Below are 15,283 nucleotides of genomic sequence, written 5' to 3' on the forward strand. Positions count from 1 at the left end.
TTTAAAAGATTTCATTGAAGATTAGAGAAGCAACAGGAATGTTACTCACAATAGAACATGAGTGCAAGTATTAAACCACAAAACAGCAGAGGGACCTAAAAGAAACACCATCTGAACATGGCTGGGAATGGGTAGATGGGACTAGGAAGAGCTCATTCCTTTAAAAATATGCCTAACCATGGCCCAAACCAAAACCCATTCATCTGGCTTCTACACAATTGTTAGGTTCTTGGCAAACACTGAACCAAGTTCTTCTGAAGTAATGCAATATAAGAGCATTTCTAGTGTGAAAAATCTAGTATAATTCCAAGTCCTTTATCTGAGGTTCTGCAAAAGCTGCAGAGTTGTAAGTAAAAATTTTAAAAATTATGTTGGAAAACTTTTGCAGCACTGTTTATCAGGCCTGTCTCTGTGCTTTGCATCCATCATTTTCATAAACTATGAAATTCACTAGACTCTGCAATAGATGATGCACTTTAAAAGAGAAATAAACCTCTTTATATAAGTGTAATCCATTAATCATAACTAAAAATAGCACACATTTACAATTCGTAGTCCTATCAGGGACCATGGGTCTTGAAGACTGGTCTTTCAGGCTTGTAGCCACAAATAAGTTCCTACCTACCAGCCAGTGGCATGTTAACAGTTGCCAGAATAAAAGCTGAACCCTGACAGATGATGCCAGTCCTGGAATTTGATTGACAGAACACTGGGGGCCCTTATTGATTCACAACCTCTATATAAATTCAGCCCAGAAACAGGATGTTGTCCTGCAACTGAATTCTCCCTGCTTAGGACTGCTTCTCCTGCAATAACTGCTCCTGATGGCCTGGCCACTTGGCCCTGCCTGCTAAATGACTCCTAGTTTGCCCTCTGGCATGTCTCAGACTCTGTTTTCCTAGTGACCTGGCCTGACCTGACACCTGACTCTTGGTTTTGTCCTTGGGCTTGCCTCAGACTCTGATCTGCTGGTAGCTGACTCAGTCTTGACGCTTGAATCCTACTCTGATCACTAAGTCAGACTGTCTATGCCCTGGTTGTGACAAATCCTTTGGAATCATTTATTTTTGAATTATTAATACACGTGATTAAAAAAAATTAAGCAGTAATACCCACATCATCAACAGTAACAATAGGCCAGAAATGAATTACAGGAATCACTGATTGCTCTGTAAAGTGGGCAGATTTTTCATGATGCAATACTTTTTTGCACCAGCATATGCCGTATTATAATTAGAATAGAAAGCACTCAAAATACAGTAGTTAATCCAAATACTTCAGGTGCAACTGAGGTCAAATCCTGGCCCCCATGTAGTCAATTTCAACCTTGGTCTTTTTTATAATGGTATCTCCTATAGCTATGTTTACCTTCTATCCCAGGTTCTTCAGGGTTTCTTTGAATCAAGGCTCAAGAAACTCAAGGACAGAGGTACATAAACTTCATGGGATCATGGCCACACCATGAGTCTTACCCTGCAAGGTTCCATACCCTTTCAACTCTCCTTGACATCAGTAGGAGTTGTGGTTGTTCAGCATCTCACAGTTTGTGCCCTTGTATTAGTTTTCACACAGCTTTGGCCAAACTCTCAAAGTCCTGTCACAGGAGTCAATATAAAATGTTAAATGGATTCTCTGGTGGCCAATCTCTTCAGTTTTTCCACAAAGCCTGGGTCAAGAATCTGGACCAGGACAGCACAGAGTGATGAGTGCACATGGTATCATTGAGTCCTGCCTCTGAAAAAAATATTGACTGTGCTTTTCAGAAGTGAATTCACAAAAGTTATAACATTCTTTGTCATTCAATAAGAAAGAGGAAAGAGACAAGACTATTTAAAAAACACAAAACTTCCCCTTGTTTTTAGCAGCCTTTCTAGCTACAAACAAGACAAACTCTGACATGTAAACCTCTGCCTTTAACAATTTTACTTCCAAACTACTTCATCATATGCATCATTACTTGCAGAGGCTTGAGTCTTCGGTGAGTCTAAATTATTAGGCCACATAAAGTGGTGCAGGAGCCATAAATCAGAATTATATATATATATAATTCCTGCCTCAAAGCAGTCTGGAGCAAGCATGCAAACAGAGGCCCCTCACTGCCAATTCTACACATCAACATCAGGAGTCTGTCTGACGTTGGCATCCCAACTGATGTGCTCAGCCAATAAAGTTTCACTAAAGCATCAGTATAACTAGGAACATGAGACTGATGACAATGTAGAGAAACCTCATTTATATTCCAGTTCTTTGCCAATGTACAGATGAGAACATTACCAAAAATATTTCCAAGATCTCTGTTCTTTCATATTAAAATTTTACTGCAACTTTTGATGCCGGGACCTGTATCTCCTCCTAGTTAAAGGAGAGAACTTGATATATGATTCTAAGCATTGATAGTCAATGATCATGTGATTTGCATGTCACGATATAAAACTTGGAGTATAGATTAGCACTTTTCCTAAGAGCATTAGTTTTCATAGACTGGAAAAATGGGGCTATTAGTCTAAAAAAAAAAGTGGATGACTTTTCAGAAGGAAAGGAAAACTTTCTACTCTGAACCCTTTGCAAAATATGTGGACCCCTTCATTTATCTGATCTTATTTCTAGCTGAGTGCATCCAAAAATATTGAGATAAATACCATAGGGCTCAGCCTTTCAGAGTCTATCTCTAGAATCACATCATTAGTATTTCCAGGAAAGACATTAAAGTGTGGCAGTTTGAGGTTCAGCTACAACATGCAAACTCCTAAGAATAACTCAGCAGTTTTTTGAAGAATTTATTGTTTTCAACTAAAGGAAATTCCCAGGGTAAAAAACATTGTTCAACTATAATTGAAACTATAAATATGTTTATAGAGAGGTGTTAATAAAATGCTTGTTATGAATTACTGACAAAAGTTTTTGATATCAAATGTCGCACTGAAAATTAAAGAAAGGACTTGCCCAAGGGACCCCATAAAAGTTGGCTGCAGCACCCATATCAGGATGGTCTGTAAGATAATTGTGTCAGGGTTAAGAACCCTCTTTAGTCTGTATAGGGAGCCAGCTCCAGTGTCTGGGGAATTTTTCTTGAGGTTCTGAACCTCTTACAACAGATGTAAAGCCTAAACTTCAAAGATGTGATCAGATAAAAGGATCATAAAAGCCATCAGGTACTGAAAAAGATGGCCACCAGACTGACCTCTGAGGACCCCTTCACAAGCCCTGAAGTAGATTCTAGGCAGCACTGTGTCCCAATGAGCATACTGGGGAGCCTGCTGTACCTTAGACAGTCCCCTGGGACTGGCTAAACTACATTCTGGACCTCTGCAGACCCTGGAGCAGTCCGGGTTCATGAGGGCATAAAGGTGGTTTACTGTCACCACGGCCCCCCTTCTCCCTGTGTTGCAAGTTCTGTGCTGTACCTCTGAGGCTATGTCTACACTTGCAGCTGGGGTGTGTGATTCCCAAGTTGTGTAGACATACTCATGCTAGCTCTGCTCAATTTAGCTTGCTAAAAATAGTAGTGTAGCCGGTGCAGCATGGGAAGCTTGGGCTAGCTGCCCTAGTATGGACCCAAGGACTCCAGGCATGTTTCCATTATTGAGAGTAGACATTGATTCTGAAGATACCATAAAAATAAAATGTTCTGTCCACAGGCACCCAAACCCACATCTCTACCTTCACCTGCACACTCACACAGTGTATACTTATACATCATGTTGCTTAGAAATGCCCATATTTTCCCATACCTATTGGGATTATCTCTGACTATACCTTCTGCAGTATATTTGGTGGGTTTTGCTATGAATTTATAAACTGAGCACTAAGAGCCTCTTGCTAGTTTGAAAATAACCTCATTTGTCTTTACTTAAAGACCAATACATATATAATGTTGTTACATGGCATATTGTATAAGCATACAGTACATATATATTTATACAAATTGTATATATTTAGATGTTGTGCTTCTGACCCATCATGCAGCCAAGATGTTGCTTATCATACTGACTACCTTGCTTGAACAGTTTTAAATTAACATTTTAAAAAATCCTACATATGCTCTTTATGTTTCTAGAATGTAAGCTCATGTCTTTTTCTAATTTAGGATTGAATGTTATTTCATCTAAACTTTTTTTTTTTTTACATCATGTGAGCATGACAGTATTAGGGAAAAAATACCCTTCATGATAGTCAAACCCACACATTCTCTAATTTATTCTGTTCGTAGGAGAAATTGCTCAGGTTAGGATTTGTTTTCACGAGAGGCAGCAGAGGTTTTAAAGAAATTCCTAGTTTTGCTTAAAACAATTTTCCATTATCTCTAAACTGCCTCAATTAATCCTTTGCAATATTAGTGTGGTGACATGTTCAAATGTATATTAACTACCCCACTATCTACTTAATATCTCACTATTTGAAGTAACTCCTTGGAATTTTGAAACTGAAATCTGCTTTCACAGAAGCTTCTCTCTTACACACTCACTGGTTTGTTGCTGGTCAATTTTTGCTTGTAGGCAGTTGATTATATTTAAAAATAGAGCTCTGAAACCTTTTATTTAAAATAATAATACAGATTTTACCAATGACCCAATGACTTATGCATCTGAATATTTGTATTCAAGTGAGTAAATAGCGCCATTGGTCTAATCACTCACATGATTAAAGTCATCAAGTGCATACCAGTTTGCAGGATCAGATCCAGACATAAGAATAAAATCATAGCTCAAAGATGAGTTTGCTAAATTTAAAAGAAAATATGATGTTTTAAGTGCTTCCCAATTCAGGCACCGGACAGATGGAAGTGTTCAACTTAAAATGCAAATTCTTGATGCTTAAACCTGTGATTATACAATACCATAATTAAAGACTGATGAATGATTTATTATTTCTGTTAAAATATGTATCATTGCTTTTAGTTTAGGTTCTGCTTTCTGTTTCATTTGCTGCGCTGGCAGTAGATTTGAAGCTTGGAGGGCTGCCAATTTTTTTCGATATCTATTAGACTTTTAAAAATCCAGTCAGTGTTTTAAAAGGTAGACTTCATTAAGCATATAATTGTGTCCTAATATTCTTCCATATGCTACCAAACTAGGAGCTCAGTCTATTCTATTCTAATCTAATCCATTCGAGATAGCTTCTTATACTTATATTCATTACCATAGTATCGTAACACATCCCAGTAATGCATTAAGCAACATGATTAACATTATTTAATTTAATTTATTTATTTAATTGTATTACTGTAGCACCTAGGACAGTGGTGAGCAACCTGCAGTCTGTGGGCCACTGGGAGCTGCGAGCGGTGGTGCAAATATAAATAAACGATCTGGCAGACTGCCAGTGGATTACCCTGATGGACCGCATGTGGCCCATGGGCCGCAGGTTGTCCACCACTGACCTAGGATCTTCAGTCATGGACCAGGACCCTGTTGTGCTAGGAGATGCACAAACACAGAACAAAAAGAGAGGTCCTTCCCCAAAGAGCTTACAATCTAAGTATAAGACAAGAGAGAGTAGATGAATACAGAAGAACTAACTGATGAGGGCATACAAGATAATAATGAGACTATTGGTCAGCATGATAGGCTGTGGTCCCAAAATGATAACAGCCTCACCATTGTCAAGTTTTTTTTTTTTGAAGGCATCACAGCAAAGGAGGGATTTGAAGGAGAACAGTGAAGTGGCTTGGCAGATGTTGGTGGGCAGTACCACCCATGCATGAGGGGGAGCATGTGAGAAAGCACAGAGTTCCTTGTTCGAAAATGTAACATGTGGGCAATGGAAGCTAAAATCATTGGTAAGTAGGAGGCAGGTGATTTGTTCTCTCATCCTCCCCCCAAGGAGGAAAATGAGGAGTACACTGTAGTGTTTTGTTTTAATTTGGGGGGAGGGGTAATCATGTGCTTAATTTTAAGCATGTGAATAGTCCCACTGAAGACAATGGAACTAATCACTTGTTTTAAATTAAGCATATGGCTAAATTCTTCCCAAACTGGGGTCCTACTTTGAGACAATCAGTAAGCTCTCTGCTTACTTGTTTTCATTTTTGCTTTTGTTTCTGTTTCTATTTTGTATTGGCTTGATGCTTTGTATAGTGGGAATGACAAATGACAAATATAAAATGCATAGGGTGCTGTGTAAAGAATTCTGAATAATTCAGATTGCAGTTAATAGCTAACAAAGTATATAATCTATACTGTATAATAGAATGAAAAATGGTTATTTCTCCTGTGATGTAATTTTAGTAGATAAAATTCAATCTTGTCATTAAATCAAACCACAGATTCTACCCTACCCTGATGGTACATAAAAGAAATGATATTCAGAAAACTCCAGTCCAGGATATGTATGACAACCCTCAAGCATATGTACGCTTGCAGCACAGTAGGAAATATATGTATATGTTAATTTCATTTTTATACCTTTCATTAATTCAAAGCAAATTGTGATACAGATATGATAATAATTCAAGACTACTTTAACTGGAGACCAAATTTTGCCACTTTTAAACACAATAAGTATTCTACCAGTAGTTCTATTGATTTCAGCGGGATTACATGTGGGGAAAGGTGCTACTAGTAAGGGTGGCAGGATCTGTCCCTATAATTGTAATAAGCTTACAATGCGCCACATAGTGAATTGTGATTATGCACTTTTTCAGAAAGTATAGTTTATTGAGAAACCTGGAGAGGATTGGCTAAATGTTGGATGTTTTAAAATTACTAATTAGCTTGGCAAAAAATAAACAACACAGCCCTGTTATTTTTTTCTGTGTAAAATGTTAAGCTCCAATTGAAGTAAAATGAACCCCTTTCTGCAACATCATTTGTGATTGCCATATCACTGATATCTTCCCTAATGCCTTTTGGATACAACAGCATCTCTGCCCACAACCTTTATTTCTCTGCTATATCCATTGTAAGCCCATTTTAAGCATGGCTGCAATATGTGTGTAGTGATGCACTGCCAGTATTTTACCTAGCGGCACCCGCAAAAACATCCCCTTTAGCTTGTAATAGCATCTATCATCCATACTGGAGGAGTCACATGCTCACAGGGCCTGATCTAAAACTCACTGAAGTCAATGGAAAAACTCTCAGTGATTTCAGTGGGCTTTGGATCATGCCCACAAAGAGATAAGCAATGAGGAATTTATTCATTTGTTTTCCCATTTTAAGAAAAAAAATAAAAGGGAAGACGCTTTTCTATAACCATAACCAAGGAAGGAGGTAAGGCTACTTATCAAATAAACTTACAGAGAGTGCACTTGCTGGAAATGTTTATGCTTTCACATGAACATATGCCGAGCGTGTGAGATTAATAGCCGAAAGTTCAGACAGTGTAGTTTGAAATAGAGGGAGGGTGAAGATCTTGTAGTAAGGGTATTCTCCTCTGGGAACATATATTTTGAAAATACCTACCATTTGGTGCAGTCTGATACATTCTGAAAGCAAAAGATTTTTCTTTTCAGAATTCTTTTCATAAACCTCAGGGAAAAGTCATCTTTGCAGGATGATTAAGCAGTATCTAGAGAGGGGTAAACTCCATCAGAGAAAGGGAAACCAGCTCCCTCCCCGCCCGTCCATTTGGTGATGGTATTTTTAGAAGGGGTTCCTGGAAGCTGCTGTGGGAGCCCTCCAGCACATTATGGTGTGTATGGGTGGTATGTGTAAAACAGAAAAGCAGTTGTTTTAGAGAATATACTCTTGCAGTTAGAGATTGCTCATGCTGGTGCATAGAAACTCCATTTCTTCATGCCGTTGGAAACATATTTAAATTCACTTGGCAGTCAGGGCACATGAGTTCTTTCTGAAATAGGTTTGCTGCTGAAGGTTATGCTGTGCTTGTCACTAAAATATAATTTTGTTGGCTGTTAAGGCTTTAGGACAGTAAAACTACAGGCAATTGTTAGTGTGTATGGTCCAATGGAAAATGTGAACTGGTATTTTTTTTTAGAGAGACAAATAGATTAACCTAAAGAAGATGGTTTGCACAACTCCATTACATCTATTTTGCAGAGGATTTTTTTTTACTGTAGCTCCATCTCTGGATTGTGTGCCAAGTATCTCCCCTCCCCCACCATCAACTTTCCCTTTCAATTTCAGAGCATGAGCAAAATCTGTACTGTACAGCCTCAGTTTGCCAACCATCATAGAGAACATTTAAAATGTTTGCTAAAGGGATTAGGAAAACATTAGAGGACATGGGCAGAGGTGCTGGCAATAGGGTGGTGGGGGGTGCAGCAGCACCCTCTGGCTTGAAGTGTTTTCCATCATATACAGGGTTTACAGTTTGAACCAATGACTCTCAGCACCCCCCAATATAAAAACTGTGCCAGCACCACTGGACATGGGTCTGCTATTGGTAAGATTGATAACTGAGGCACTGATAACCAAGATTGTACTGCATTTGTCCAGAATATGTTTCTAATAATTGATCTGTTTGCATCCATCAATGTGAAATAATATGTCATGAATTCTTTTTTCTCCTCACTAAATTTTCTAAAGAGTCTTAAGCATGCACAACTTAAATGAACATGATATATCACAAAGTGCACCAGAAAATGTAGAGAGAGCGGGACTATTGAAACTGACATAAAATCCATAAGACAAAGGAAAGGTGGACAAAGAGATAAAGAAAAAAAATTAGGAGCATTCCCCACATCGTCCCTCTGAAAAAAAGAATAACAACGCAATTCCAGTTGCTTTATTGCTATTTTTTTTGTGTGGAGCCTACCTGAGAGAAAAGTTAATGGAATTTGGAATTTAAGACCCATCTTATCTCTAATAACTTTGTATTGAAAGCCAGTAATGTTATTTATTATGCACTTCCAAATACTGTGTACTAGACTTTTAAGAGTTACTTAGCAAAGTACCAAAACTGAACAAGGAAACTGATGGGGACCCAATGTGCATAGTGCACATGGTACCAGAATTCATTAATCTGTCACTATCATCAGCTCTAGAATTTCCCAGGTAAAACTTCCATTGATTGGGACCCACTACAATAATTTAGGAGAAAAGGGGGAAATTAATCACTGTTGGAGGTTCTATACTGGCAGTTTTTGTAGCTTTTGTTTACATCACTCAAATTTTTCAGGATTATGGGTTTGCTCCTGCAAGATGTTGATCATTCTGCCCCCTATCCAGCAGGACACTTAAAGCATGTGCTTTCATGCTTTTCTGAATTGGGGCCAAGCTACTCAGAACTTAGAAGGATCAAGCCATTATTCTGCTGCAGCATCTCTGCTATTGTGTCCCAAGTTCCTGTTAGCAGACATGAAGTCTCTTAAGAAACACACACATCCCAGTGTATCCTATTGTTGAGTACTCTTATGAGTAATTGAAATGAAAAGTCCTAATAAGAGCATGTATTGTTTATGATTGATCATAATTTAATTTTAACTTTCCATCTGTAATGAAATCTTTTCATTATTATTTTACGATACAATAGCACATAAGAAAGTAACCTTGCGACAGATAACAAATATTTCTCATTTTTAATTTGTATGCCTATCACAAAGGATGGATTTAATTCACCTTTATTTTTTACCTATCATAGAGAGAAAGAGAGAGACAGCAGGTTGGATAACACAACACAATACTTGCCTTGTCTCTCTCCTGCATTATAGTCCTTTCTCAGTAGCAAATGCTATAATTTGCAAAAGATTTTCCATCATAATCCCCTGTTTGTACACTCTTATAACTTCCTAAGCAGTTATCTTTGAAATTTTCTATTCTTTGTATCTGGCTAAAAGTGAATTTATTTGGTAAATATGAATAAAATCCACTTTGGAAATCTGAGGTTAGAAAAAAATACACTCTCCCCATTTAAAAAAAATCAATATATAGTTTGTTTCACATGGATAATCCCCAAATGGCTAAACACTGAAATCTGGAATTCATTACATAAATAATACTCAATGAGGAGTATGTCCTAGGTCAAGGGTTAACAAGTAATTGGGTGTTAATAGTTATGAATGGCTGGAAATTGGCTAATACTCTTACATGGAAGTGCTCTGTCTCTGGAGATAGTGGGGGTACCTTGTAAGAAGGGGATAGAAAGTGTCACTCTACCTATGGTGTGTGCAGGAATCCCAGCTAATCCTGTAGCCAATGGGATATAACAGAGATAGTGGAGTGGCTGAACCGCTGCTCTGTGCCAAGCCACCAGGTTTGTGGGTAGGATTTCTTCCTGTCCCAGCAACCCTGACACCCTGTTTAATCATTCTTTGCATGAAGGTTGAGTGTTTCGTCCTAAGGATTAAGAGTAGTTTAATCTCATATGCTGCATTAAGGATTTATTATTTATTAAGGATGGTCTTAAAACATTTTAAGCCACAAGTGCTGCCTTAAGTCCTTAAAGTAGCTTAATCAGGGATTTTAGACTTTCCTTTATAAAGAAAGAAAAGAAGATGGGTGGAAATCCATGTTGTTAATGCAATGTCAATTATAAGCTCTTCGGGGCAGGGACCATGTCTCCCATAGTTTGTCCAGCACAAAACACAATGGGACCTTTACCCCGACTAGTGTATTTATTTTAGTTTAAGTACTAGTTTAAGGAACCCTCAATAGTCACAGCATCATAGATGGAATCAGTTTTGGTCAAGCAGAATCTGGATCAGATACAAATGCAAATGCAGAAATCCTCTTTGATACCAGTGGGAGAAAGAGAGACCTAATCCAACTCCCAGTTCTCTGTGGCTACCTTCTGAGTACCTGTTAAAAATATCTGCTCCTCTTGCTCCTGTTAGTGCTGTTTCTCCCACTCTGTCTCCTTATTTCTCCCTATGGACTGTATTTTGAGTCTGATATACTTCACTTTTTCTGATGTTCTATATGCCCTGTTACCCTTCCAAGCTTGCAGTATTTCCACCTAAAGTGTTAGCTGAGTCACTACTGAAAAATCTTTCCCATTGGTAAACATACCAAGGAAAGCAAGGAGAGAGAAGCAGCGATGAAAGCAATGCTCCCAGGACCTCCCGCTGACTTCCTTGGCACTGCATCACTGAAGACCTGCTGCCAGAGACTCTCCAGCTGATCTCACTCCACTACTGAGGAGTGAATGCAACAGGAGTTTAGGGTGATTAATGTGTGTGGAACTATCAGAGGCAGAAGTAGAAGCTGTAACAATGACCATATTACAAGAACATTAAAAGAAACACTTACAAGGGAGCAAAGATTACAGTGTACAAGTGATAGACTGATTTGTTTGTGAAATTCCTAGACAGGCGAAAGCACACAAAGGTATCTGAGCTGCAGACCAAGGTACACAGAGTTTCATAATATAGTTAACAAAGAATATAGTTAACAAACCACAGAAAGACACAGATGAGTGAAAGTACCTCCTGCTGATCTCCTTGCAGCACTGAAGGAGATATCCTGCCAGAGACCCTCCTGCTGATCTCACTCCATTACTGAAAAGTTAAATACAAAAGCAAACACTATCTCAGTCAGACTTAATTTTATTGTAGATTCCCTGTCATCTTGATGGGGACAGGATAAGCATTTCTTAGACCACCCCAACCAACTTTCCAGGGAAAGAGGATGAATGCTGGTGCAGAGATGTCTCCTAGATGGGGATCCATACAATTTTTATCCCCTGCACTTTGAGAAGTGGGAGAAAATATTTTGCAATATAGTCTCAACAGATATTCTATTATGTGGGGAAAGAAATGAAAAAAAAGTTAGATTAATAAATCAAACAAAGAATAATCATACCTTTCACTCATGTACAGCCTGGTTCTTTAGAAAAGGGGCTACATATCATACTGACACTATTCAAATCACAAATAATATAACTTGCAACACCATTTTACAGATGGGAAACAGCCTTAGTTCCATCTGGTATAGGGTCTCTTTCCTCCCTCTTTGTGCTTCTTTTTACATTCTCCCATAAGTAGAACATGAACCTTATTGTGCTAATTCAAACTGAGCTTTCAAATCCATGACATTTGAGTGGGTACAAAATTTGGCAAAACGAGTGTTGCAATTCCTTGTTTCTATTCCTGCCTTTCTGTCCTTGGATTCCAAGATATATATTAGAAATGGTCAAAAACCAAGGGAAAAATAATGGGAAAACTTCAGAAAAATTTGTCTAACAAATATTTCATGGAAATGTTCTGAGCATCTCTAATAAATATATTGATATTTATATTGATCTTTTAGTTGGTTAACAATAGCTGTGTGCTATTACTGATATGACAAAGCCATGTGTTATGGGATAACTGTAAAATTAATCAAAAAAAGTTTTAGATTAGAAAAGGAGACTGAGGCATCATGATTTTGAAATATGCCATACTTATAGTGGATAAAAGATAGATGCCCCAAAACTTGGTAAGAAAATAAGAGACTCAAAAATAACAGAATGTAAACAGAAGCAAAGAAAGAACAGGATTGAGGGAGTTTAGGGTGATTTATGTGTGTAACTGACTACTGGAGGCAGAAGTAGGAGCAGTAACCATGAACATATTCTAAGACCATTAAAAGAAACACTTAGGGGGAATAAAGATTACAGTGTACAAGTGACAGACAGTGATTTGTTTGCAAAACTGATAGATGGAAGAAACCATACAAAAAGTCTCAGGGATGCAGAATGAGGTAAACAGAGTTTCATAATATACTTAGCAAAGAATAATACAAACCACAGAAAGGTATATAAAGGTGAAAATATTTTCCCATGCTGGAAGCTATTGGGCACTAAGAACTAGAGAACAAACAGTTTATAGGACAGAAATTTTCACCTATCTCCATTATTACTGAAACACTAGCACTAAAGTAGTAGATCGCCTAAACAGCTACATGGCTTTCAGATGCAGAACAAAATGTTGATCTATCATGGCTCTCAATGTCCATGAAGATGGCAAGTTTCCTTGGCAGTCATGGAGGGATTGGCCCTGTTGCACAGCTCATGGCAGAGGACATGGGCAGCACCCATTCTGGGCACAACTGGCAGCCACAAACCTGAATAATGGATGGGCAGTGATTCAAATCTAGACCAGGTAGTGATAAAGAGTTGTTACGATTTGGTACTACTGACTTATCTGGATTTAGTTGTATGCAGTGTAGTGGTAGCTGTGTTAGTCCCAAGATATTAGAGAGACAAAGTGGGTGAGGTAATATCATTTAACTCACCCATCTTGTCTCCCTAATATCCTGAATTAGCTTAGTTCCAGTACATAAGCTTTCCTATTAAAAAAATTACTACCATATCCTTCATTAACTGGCAAACCTATTGGTAATCTCATTAGAGAGGCCTAGGAATCCCCCGATCAAAGTCTCTTTGAAATCAGTAGGAATCTTTCTATTAACTTCAGCGGTTGAAGGATCAGGCCTTAACACTAGAGATGGTCCCCAAGGAAGGACTGAGGTTCATTTGTGGATCTGTTTGTGGAAAGTCCTATCGACATTGGCATATCTCTTCCACGGATAAAGGCAATTGCATTTTCTCTGGCTGTAAGTTCAGCACTTTTTTATGCACAACACATTTATGCAAAATATTTTTAAAACTTTAAGGCCTAGATTTTCAGATGTTCCTAACACATTTAGGAGCACAAATCCCACTGAAAAGAAAGGTTCTTGTCCTATCAGGCACTTCCGAAAATTTCACTCAAAGCCAATAGTTAATATAAAGGGCAAATACAAGTTTGTTCTATCTCCATGTATCCGGCTAAGCCTGGATTAATGAGTGTGCACTTGGGGTATTTGCATAGGGGGTTCCCATTTCAGAGGTCCTTCCAACTACTGAAAAAATAAAAACAACAAACACCACACACACCAAAAAATACAACCCAAAACTTACCTCTGCAAGCCCAAATCAATGATGGACATACATGTGGTTATGGTAGAAGTGGCTGGGGCAAGTGTCAGGTCATAGTGCCATTCAGGTTTGGCCTGGCTGACCCTCTGTCATAATGGAGGGATGACCAGGCAAATCTGAGTGAGTGACATTGTGACCTGGCACGCAGGTCACAGGTCACAATGTCATTCTGTTTTGGCACCCTACGCAAAATCTCTGTCATCAACATCAAAATCTGCCTCCCTGGGCAGCTGCCTAGTTTGCCTATGGCTATAGCAGCCCCTGAATATCTGTATGTAGTGTGGAAGTAAAGAAAGAACTGACAGGGATTTGTAGGGGATCTTAATGCATGACAGTCTCCATTAGCAAGAGTTAGGCTAACTGTAACCCTAATAACGTGAGACTTGTAGAAGCGAGAATTGTGTGAGGCGAGTGGAAAAGAACTGTGTGAAAAGTTGTTTTGACCTTGTGTAGATAATGTGTAGATAATACAAAATGTAGACTGGAGTCTCTTAAGTGAGAAAAACAAAATATCAAGATGACCTATGTATAAACAAAATGCAGTTGTTGCTTATTATTGTCTGTAACAAAAGTATAAATGCTTGCTGTAATTGTTTACCTGTTGAGAGACTTGTCTAGGAAGGGGAGACCCTATGTCCTAGTGCACTCTCTCCCTGCTGTAGCTGGTAAACAGAATAAAGTATCTGACTCTGCTGCACCCAACCAAAAAGTAAGAACTAAGTTTTTCTCCGACAGTAGCATGTACAAAAAAAAATCAAGACACATGCACACTATAGTTAAATTGATCAATTAATTTTAAGTAAGAAATTGCATGTCGGAAACACATGCTCCTCCAAACAAAAATTATTTAAAGAAAAGGAACTGCGGGTGAACGAGTTACTAAGCAAGGAACATCAGGGGTTGGGGTGCAATCTCCATAGTGCACAAGGCCCCAAAATTCTTTCATCTGGCACTGAGCCTACCCTACCGCACAGGATTCCTCCCTGAAGGAATTCTTCTCTCATAGCACACTGTTGGTGCAATATCTGAATGTGGGATGTTGATTTCCTCTGGTGCATTTTCCAGGCCTTAATACTTGGTGCCATAGGGTTGGGCTTTTCATTGCTACACAGGACAGCTGATAAAAGGTTTCATGGCTATTGTTGATTACTATGGTCACTGGAATTGTACCATCATTCAGGGTTATTCAGAATTTGTTGCAGCTTCTGGGCATGAATCCCTGCTGGTTAGAGTTGGGCTTGATAAGTCATTTGGCTGAAACTTGGCTGTAAATTGGGAGCAAGTGGGGCACACCTTGGAGGGAATCTGGCCTGGCCATGGACTTCATGACCATGCACCATTATGAGGCACCCCCACAGAGACTGACTCATAGGAGAGGTTAAGGTTTAGGAGCAGCTACAACCTCTTTAGCAGGACGTAGGCTTTGGGTATTTACGGTGTTGTGGGGTTATGGGGGTGTCAATTAAACTTGATTTGACTCATT

At 38.6% G+C, this 15,283-nt stretch overlaps 1 protein-coding gene across 3 annotated transcripts in view; it reads right to left on the reverse strand.

Moving 5' to 3' along the window:
- The window catches only part of GABRA1 (gamma-aminobutyric acid type A receptor subunit alpha1), a 90,864-nt gene extending 76,980 nt beyond the window's left edge, over nt 1-13,884 (reverse strand). For all 3 annotated transcript variants that reach the window (XM_045027656.1, XM_045027655.1, XM_045027660.1), the window contains exons 1-2: nt 13,783-13,884; nt 11,327-11,398 (exon numbers count right to left, since the gene is read on the reverse strand). The gene's annotated coding sequence lies outside the window, so the exon portion shown is untranslated. The remainder of the gene's footprint in view (nt 1-11,326; nt 11,399-13,782) is intronic.
- Between the last annotated feature and the right edge of the window lie 1,399 nt (nt 13,885-15,283).

The sequence above is a fragment of the Mauremys mutica genome, chromosome 8 (assembly GCF_020497125.1).
Source record: "Mauremys mutica isolate MM-2020 ecotype Southern chromosome 8, ASM2049712v1, whole genome shotgun sequence".
Taxonomy (NCBI): domain Eukaryota; kingdom Metazoa; phylum Chordata; order Testudines; family Geoemydidae; genus Mauremys; species Mauremys mutica.